The following is a 7,292-nucleotide window of genomic DNA, read 5'->3' as shown; positions in this document are numbered from 1 at the left end:
TATAACTGTAACCAGATTATTACGATGATTTAAGCTCGTTGTTAAGGTTATGAAGACTTCAATTAATGCCATGCAAATGAACATGTTTTTATTCCCATCAAAGATTTCAGCAGTTTATAATGGTTGAGGATGGACATTCCTTGCATCGCCTAGCGCCTAATGTGTTCCAAGTGATTTCCTTTTCAGTGTACAGATTATTCTTTAAATGCTTCTTAGTAATTCGTCCATCAACATAGATTTTTATTAACAAGTCAGATGTTAGGTGACGTTAGAGTTATGTTAGTTATTTTCACTCTTGCTCTTCAGATCCTGGTCTTGGTGTTCCATCAAAACATCCTCCCTGTCCTTTTATCTTATCGCTCCAGTGGCGCAATCGGTTAGCGCACGGTACTTATACGACAGTGTCTGAGCCATGCCGGGGTTGTGAGTTCGAGCCTCACCTGGAGCAGTGGTTTTCTTGTTTGTTTGTTTGTCTGTCTGTCGTCTGTTCAGGCGTGTTCAAGAATAATTGGAAGGCCTTATTGAAGCCATTGCTGTCTGTGATGGCTGTCAGGTAAACAATGTAAAGATAAACTTGCTTGTTTCGGGTATCCCGCAGGAACATATCCAAGAACCAGATGTTATGGATGTCTATTGAGAACTGATGTCCCCCTTCTATACCGAAATCTTGTCATGCTTTACACCCACTAAAAAATTATTCGGTCCCCTTACGGCGTCATACAATATGACACGGGTGCCGAATAATTTTTTAGTAGGTGTACAGTACATGCGTACTGCACGCGCAAGCGTCCAAATCATACCGTGACAGCCTCATTTTTACACCACGTGGTGGCAATACTTCTGTTATGTCAACACAGTCTCGGGAACTACTGACGAAATGAAACGTCCTGAAAATCAACCATTGACTACCCGCACCCATTTTCATGCTACCTCCTCGACCAATTATAATTGTCTTTGAAAAATCGGAGTATATTAACCCCCTTTAGATGTTTGAATGTGTAGTTGATGCCATGCTGGTGGCCATTACAGTATACGCCTGTGTTTTCTGTGGGTGTAATATGCTTTAAGTAGTCATGGCGTCATTAAACACGTCTGATAGTGAAGATCAATTTTTTTAAATTACTCAGAAAGTGATAATAATCTTTCAAATGACTCTTTAGAGGAATATGGCAGTGATTATGATCCTGAAAAAGAGATACATATTAATGAAGACAGTAGTAGTGGCTAAGCTATTGACCGGCAGTGGTTCATCATCATCACCTCCGTCCCTGGTCCCTACACCTCCACTCATCATTTCTCGCTCATATGAGACCCATATGAGCGAACTCGACAGAACTCTCAAGGTAAATAAACAGAACATTAATTTGTGCCTGCTATAATTTGCACATATATATGTTTGTCCAATTCCCAAGTACAGTATAGCATAGATGAAAGCATACAACAAATTACAATATTTATATTTTTATCGTTGGAACTACATTTTGCTGGGTTTATGTGATCATATATCTATAAACAATAAACAGTGTGGTGAAGGTATAATTATAACACCCCTCTTGTACTGTTCAGTTTGGTTACATTGGGAGGAGTGCGTGGCAACGAAGAAGTTAACGCTAGACGCATACAACTTTAAAGTCTTTTCATTATAAATAATTATATTCGAACTCTTTTGGTGCATGATCCTTCATCAACATGAGGATGTAACCCTGAACAACAGGTCAACATCCCTTTTGGCTTTGTGCCCATAACATGGTGAGAAGCTTGGGAGGTGTAAATATTCGCAAGAACTCTGCGCTTCTCAATCAGGAGCTCTTCTCTTAACTATTGTTGGCAAAGACTGAAACAGCTCCCGTTTTATGTTTCTTTGTAGTCTTTATTGGCAGTACTCGATCCTCAACCAACGGCGTGGCGCTGAATAGCGACAGTTGACTTGCAACATGTCATTCAACTCCTTGTATGATTTTTCAAGTACTGGGTATAAGTAATTTGCATAATAACTGAATAAGCTCTGTTAGAAAATGTACAGCTACAATTTATGTTCACCAAGTTACGAACTGGTTTTACAGTTCATACTTAACTGCTATATCGCCCCCCCCCCCCTCTTCGACTCGTGTCAGACACATTCCTCTTCCATTCATAAATGTTTCAATAACTAATTATTTTCCTTCAGAACTTGAGACTCTGTTACCTCTAACTGGACACTTTCTGTCTTCACTGCAGTAAGAGTTACATGTCTATGTTTAACTTGAGTAATTTTCTCGTTATTTTCAATTTTCAGATTTGTCAACAACTCTTAAGATTCACCTGCTAGCTCTTATCTTTTAAACTCAGGATAACACCTTTAGTTACAAAAGAGTCGTTGCATGGGATTGTTTTTGACGCCATAACCAATTTCGGCTCTTTGTTAAAAACTGTGGTCGTGCACAGGGGGGTCCAAGTCTAGGTGGGAGTCAGCTCCTGAAGGGCCGGCACCTCCAATTTAGGCATTCGAAGGCTTTCTCGGGGGCTACTTACATAAGCATACCAAATTTCAGCTTTCTGATAAACCGTGGCCGTTCATTGCAATGAAACAAAACATATACATTTGAAATGTTTATTGAGGGGGTTTCACCTTTGGGAGTGAGTGGTCGGCCGCTGGGGCCATTCCTTCAAAATTTTACATTTGTAACACTTCTGAGGTGAATAGACTGCCTACTCTTCCTCGTGCCAAATATCAATTCTCTATCTTCAATATTCCACGCAAGCACACAAACACTGCTTTATATATATATATATATATATATATATATATATATATTTATATATATATATATATATATATATATATATATATATATATATATATATATATATATATATATATATATATATATATATATATATATATGTGTGTGTGCAAGTAAATCACTATAGGTGCGCGTGATCTAGGTATATGCTGATAACCACAAGGAAAGAAGAAAACACGAAGTTCCCAACCGTACTTCTAAACAGAAAACCCTCTTTAAATTGAATACAGCTTCATGGTGACTTACGAGTAAACTGTTATGACGCCAGATGTACAGTACGTCTGTATATACAAATCTACCAGTCAAGACCCTGCTGGCATATGGCATTACGAAAATTGTGACCAATTCCAGGTTGCTGATCTGACTTCCTGCCAATTTTACACATAATTGCAGGGTCTCAATTGATTCTATTACTTTGACAACACAACATACATATATTGTTTCTAACTTAATTGTTTTTTTATTTATTTATTATTATTATATTACATTACAGTATAGTATATATTTATTTAATATTTATTATAATTTTTATTAATTTTTATTAATTTTTATTAATTATTATTATTATTATTATTATTAATATTATTATTATTATTATTATTATTATTATTATTATTATTATTATTATTATTATTATTATTATTATTATTATTATTATTATTATTATTATTATTATTATTATTATTATTATTATTATTATATTTTCGCCCCCATTCCCTGATGTGGGTCATTGACCTGTGTTCTGGTGGGCTAATCTAGTAAAAAAAATAAAAAATAAAATCCTTTTGAATATAGAACGTGTAACCTTCTATATAAACAGCTGTGTTATACGGATTAACACGGGGACTGTTGAAGCCATTCATCCTGCTGAGATATTCACAGAACTACAGGCGAATGTTCGTTTTATTGAGTGAACTAAGATGCTAAGACTATCTCACTTAAATGAGGATTTAAGATTATTCATCTTAAATGTTTACACTTTCTTTATAACACAATAAATGAGAAATATTCCTTGTATAATTAATCGGGCTCGGAGTAATTTATTGATCGTTAAGAAAATATATCTGGTTATTCTTCCACATAATTATTTAATTATTTAATCAATGCAAGAGTCAACACCACCAGACTGAGTTTTGGCACGAACGGTCGATCAGTGACTGGTCAAACAGTCCCTAGGTCTAAGAAGTACCAACCTAATCTAGCTATTAAGGTTGTATTAGTCATAAGAAAACATAAGAAACATAAGAAAATAAGGAGTCTGCATTAGGCCGGTTGGCCTGTGCATGGCAGCTCCTGTCGAAAGTTACTACCACTCTCTATCATCCATGAATCTATCCAGTCTCCTTTTGAAGCTTTCCAGCGTTCCAGCACTTAATACAAAGTTGCTAAGCTTGTTCCACTCGTCCACCACCCTATTTGTGAACCAGTTCCTTCCTGTCTCCCTCCTAAACCCAAACTTATCCAACTTAAATCCGTTGCTTCGAGTCCTATCCTGCTCGGATATTATAAGAACTTTATCTATATCGCCTTTATTGATTCCTTTCACCCATTTAAATACTTCTATCATATCTCCCCGCACTCTTCGTCTTTCTAGGGAATGCAAGTATAGTTTCTTTAACCTATCCTGATATGGAAGGTTTCTAAGTCCCGGAATCATTTTCGTCATTCTTCGCTGCACCGACTCTAGTGAATTGATATCCATTCTATAATAAGGGCACCAGAACTGAACCGCATAATCGAGGTGCGGCCTGACTAGCGCAAGATATAGTTGCAATAAGACCTCTGCACTCTTATTACTTACACTTCTAGATATAGAACCCAATACTCTGTTTGCCTTATTTCGAACATTAAAGCACTGTTTTCTAGGCGGTAGGTCCGGGCTTACAAGTACCCCTAGGTCTCTTTCACAAGTCGACTTCTCTAGGTTGATGTTGTTAAGGCTGTATACATTGTCAGTATTTGTTCTTCCAATATTAAGTACGCTGCACTTGCTGGTGTTGAATTTCATTTGCCATTTTTCAGACCACCCCTGCAGTTTATTTAGGTCCTCCTGTAATGCATTGGCATCCTGCCCTGAATTAATCTGCCGCCCTATTTTGGTGTCATACGCAAACTTGCTTATGTCACTGCTGATCCCAGTCCTCATGAGCTGCAATGAGCATTAGTCATAATGGGAAAAAATCGTAATATAACGCAATATTAATGAGGTTCAGTCTTAATGGTTAGGCAATACCATAGGTGAGAGCTTTGTAGCTTTGACTCTTTCCAAGACTAATGTTTAGAGTAGATTAGCAGGGATGTGTTGGGTCTTGGGAAAAATAAATAGCTGGGGAAGTCGGGGAAACACCTACCCGGGAAGTTTTTACCACATTTAACTGAATTTCTCACATTGTTAATCATTTCGTGAGCGCCTAATAATTGAAATACACAGTACCCAGAATCAAGCATGAATGTTTATTGCAACAATACTTTTCATGCGCAAAGTCTTAATAATTCCTTTACAAATTTTAGTTGTTAGTAACTTGAATTTGTTTAATATTTTTAATTGTCTCCATTATTATGGGAAGATAAACTAAAAGGTAGGCTTTTTTTTGCACTGTATTGTGTGAGAATTCAAAACTTAATACTTACTAAAGGGATTTATCTCTAATGCACCAGCAACTGGGATTTCAATAGCATGTATAGTACTCAAATAAGAAAAATAAGCTGTTCCATGATATATACAAACAAAATATTTAGTTTTCTTTCCCGTGTAATATTCACTCATTTGGGTGTTTTTTTTTATTCTTAGTTTTAATTGCTGGAAGGCCTCTCTGCTCTCCGTTGATTTTTGAGCTATTTCCTTACACTCTGTTTTCCTTGATTCTAACTGTTTCTTTAACAAAAAAATTCCTCCTATTTTCTTCCTGCTACAATCTCTTCTGCTCTAACATGCTTCTGTATCTACTGCTGGAGAGTTTTATGTTCGTACACATCATAGGGGTCCCCTCCTGGGGGAAGGGGACACACATGCCCTACAGCCCTGACCTCCTGGAGGATACACACAAACATGCCTTACAGCCCTGACCTTCTGGGGGCACACACACACACACATGCCCTACAGCCCTGACCTCCTGGGGACACACACATGCCCTGCCCTGACCTCCTTGGGGACACATGCCCTACAGCCCTGAACCTCCTGGGGGACACACACACATGCCCTACAGCCCTGACCTCCTGGGGGCACACACAGGACACACACATGCCCGACAGCCCTGACTCCTGGGGACACACACACCCATGCCCGACAGCCCTGACTTCCTGGGGGACACACACACCCATGCCCGACAGCCCTGACTTCCTGGGGCACACACACACCCATGCCCTATAGCCCTAACTTCCTGGGGGACACACACACACACCCACGCCCGACAGCCCTGACCTCCTGGGGACACAAACACGCCCTACTGAGTTCCCGATACAACTTTGAAATATGGCATGGGTTATACAGGGAGAGTCAAAAGTCTCCATACATAGGAAAAATTATCACTTTATTGTACATTCACTTGTAAGTCACAAAATATGCTCTGTGTGGGCACCATTACACTGAATGCACATACGGATGCGTTCCTCCCACTCAAGGCGAACGCGCGTTATCAAGTCTGGTGTTATAAGCGCACACGCATCACGAATGCGTTCATCTAGGTGGCCCGTGTTTTGTATCTTCACCTGGTACACCATGGCCTTCAGGTGCCCCCTCAAGTAAAAATAAAGGGGGGTAAGGTCTGGGGACCTTGGAGGCCACTCTACGGGACCACGGTGGCCAATCCAGTGAGCCGGAAACTGCTATCCAGCCACTGGCGCACGCGGATACCGTAATTGTGTGGCGCCCCATCTTGCTGAAGTGTAATGATGCCCACATAGAGCATATTTTGTGACTTACAAGTGATTGTACAATAAAGTGATAACTTTTCCTATGTATGGAGACTTTTGACTCACCCTGTAGATTAAATTTTGAACAGCAGAAAGTGTAAAATGATTACAGAAACTTAGTTATATTGGAAAATGCTTAGTCCCTCCCCCGCCAGTGGCGGCGGGGTAGGGTGGATCAAGGGGACAGGGTGAACGGGCATATTATAATGCTTCTAATAATGATGTTGTATGACGTAATTGATCTTTGGTCAATGAAATACTAAAGAATCGAAGAATCGAATGCAAAACAAACAATACTCAGCCAATGGGATATAGAGTATATGATGTAATAAATGAACATGTAGAGTAAGGCCACTATACTCAGTATACTGGCTCATTGTCCTCGCGCGGCAGACCCACCGACTCTAGAGGGTCAATTATTGTTATTTATTGTTAAATATTTTTTTCGCCATGGTTATACCCCCCCAACCGCTCCCCCCAAGTTTTTTCTCAACGGATCTACGCGAATCACCAGGATCTCGCTTAGAACGATGAGAAAAAAAAATAACGGAAAACCGGACAACCGAAAAAACCCGGAGAAATCACATCCCTGGTTTT

The 7,292-nt window shown here is 39.2% G+C and overlaps 1 non-coding gene across 1 annotated transcript; it reads left to right on the top strand.

The window, feature by feature from the left end:
• Nucleotides 1–358: 358 nt before the first annotated feature.
• Nucleotides 359–448, top strand: Trnai-uau. The gene is given in 2 exon segments: nucleotides 359–396; nucleotides 413–448. It is a non-coding gene; the product is annotated as a tRNA-Ile (tRNA).
• The last annotated feature ends 6,844 nt before the right edge of the window (nucleotides 449–7,292 follow it).

Source organism: Homarus americanus, unplaced genomic scaffold (genome assembly GCF_018991925.1).
Source record: "Homarus americanus isolate GMGI-L3 unplaced genomic scaffold, GMGI_Hamer_2.0 scaffold39155, whole genome shotgun sequence".
Classification (NCBI taxonomy): domain Eukaryota; kingdom Metazoa; phylum Arthropoda; class Malacostraca; order Decapoda; family Nephropidae; genus Homarus; species Homarus americanus.
The sequence above is the reverse complement of the archived record's forward strand: the minus strand, read 5'-3'. Positions and strand labels throughout refer to the sequence as shown.